Below are 2,411 nucleotides of genomic sequence, written 5' to 3'. Positions count from 1 at the left end.
CAGCCATGGGTGGACCACCGGTCCTGTTTCCTGGAGGTGCCACTGAAGTGTAATTGTGTGTGTAAGTGTGAGTGAGTGAGTGTAAGTGTGTGTGAGCGTGTGAGTGAATGTGTGTAAGTGTGAGTGAGTGTGTGCATGTGCTGGTTTGTGTGGGTGTGTACATGTCAGTGAGTGTGTAAGTGTATGAGTGTGTGTGAGTATGTGTGTGTCAGTGGGAGTCTGCATGTATGTGAGTCAGTGAGTGTGTAAGTGTATGAGTGTGTGTTAGTGTGTGTGTGTGAGTGAGTGATTTGTGTGTATGTGAGTGTGTGAGTAAGTGAGTATCTGTGTGAGTGCGTCAGAGCCACTTTGTGTGAGTCCAAATCACTGTCTAGGACGATTTGAAATATGTTGCTTTGAAGCAGCCATGCAGAACAAAGACAGAAAATTGCTCAACTTACAAAAATGAATGAATCATGCAAAGAAATGCTACCTTTTGCTCTCTTTTTGCTCCATTTTTAATATATTTTTATTGTAATCTTCACCCAACAACCAGTTCCCACTGACTAGCACCCACTGACCATCACCCACTGACCATCACCCACTGACCCATCACCCACTGACCAGCACCCACTGACCATCACCCACTGACCATCACCCACTGACCAGCACTCACTGACCATCACCCACTGACCATCACCCACTGACCATCACCCACTGACCAGCACCCACTGACCATCACCCACTGACCATCACCCACTGACCAGCACCCACTGACCATCACGCTCTGGCCAGCACTCACTCCCTGTTATCCACCAACTGTCACCCACTGACCATCACCCACTGACCAGCACCCACTGACCATCACCCACTGACCAGCACCCACTGACCAGCACCCACTGACCAGCACCCACTGACCAGCACCCACTGACCATCACCCACTGACCAGCACCCACTGACCATCACCCACTGACCATCACCCACTGACCATCACCCACTAGCCTTTACCCACTGACCATCACCCCACTGACCATTGCCCCACTAGCCTTTACCCACTGACCATTGCCCACTAGCCTTTACCCACTGACCATCACCCACTGACCATTGCCCACTAGCCTTTACTCACTGACCATTACCCACTGACCATCACCCACTGACCATTGCCCACTAGCCTTTACCCCACTGACCATCACCCACTGACCATTGCCCACTAGCCTTTACCCACTGACCATCACCCACTGACCATTTGCCCACTAGCCTTTACCCACTGACCATCACCCACTGACCATTGCCCACTAGCCTTTACCCACTGACCATCACCCACTGACCATTGCCCCACTAGCCTTTACCCACTGACCATTGCCCACTAGCCTTTACCCACTGACCATCACCCCACTGACCATTGCCCACTAGCCTTTACCCACTGACCATTGCCCACTAGCCTTTACCCACTGACCATCACCCACTGACCATTGCCCACTAGCCTTTACCCACTGACCATCACCCACTGACCATTGCCCACTAGCCTTTACCCACTGACCATTGCCCACTAGCCCTTTACCCACTGACCATCACCCACTGACCATTGCCCACTAGCCTTTACCCACTGACCATCACCCACTGACCCATTGCCCACTAGCCTTTACCCACTGACCATTGCCCACTAGCCTTTACCCACTGACCATCACCCACTGACCATTGCCCACTAGCCTTTACCCACTGACCAACACCCACTGACCATTGCCCACTAGCCTTTACCCACTGACCATCACCCACTGACCATTGCCCACTAGCCTTTACCCACTGACCATCACCCACTGACCATTGCCCACTAGCCTTTACCCACTGGCCATCAACCACTGACCATTGCCCACTAGCCTTTACCCACTGACCATCACCCACTGACCATTGCCCACTAGCCTTTACCCACTGACCATCACCCACTGACCATTGCCCACTAGCCTTTACCCACTGACCATTGCCCACTAGCCTTTACCCACTGACCATCACCCACTGACCATTGCCCACTAGCCTTTACCCACTGACCAACACCCACTGACCATTGCCCACTAGCCTTTACCCACTGACCATCACCCACTGACCATTGCCCACTAGCCTTTACCCACTGACCATCACCCACTGACCATTGCCCACTAGCCTTTACCCACTGACCATCAACCACTGACCATTGCCCACTAGCCTTTACCCACTGACCATCACCCACTGACCATTGCCCACTAGCCTTTACCCACTGACCATCACCCACTGACCATTGCCCACTAGCCTTTACCCACTGACCATCACCCACTGACCATTGCCCACTAGCCTTTACCCACTGACCATCACCCACTGACCATTGCCCACTAGCCTTTACCCACTGACCATCACCCACTGACCATTGCCCACTAGCCTTTACCCACTGACCATCACCC

The sequence above is a fragment of the Hypanus sabinus genome, unplaced genomic scaffold, assembly GCF_030144855.1.
Source record: "Hypanus sabinus isolate sHypSab1 unplaced genomic scaffold, sHypSab1.hap1 scaffold_2252, whole genome shotgun sequence".
Lineage (NCBI taxonomy): Eukaryota > Metazoa > Chordata > Chondrichthyes > Myliobatiformes > Dasyatidae > Hypanus > Hypanus sabinus.
Note: the sequence above shows the minus strand (reverse complement) of the source record.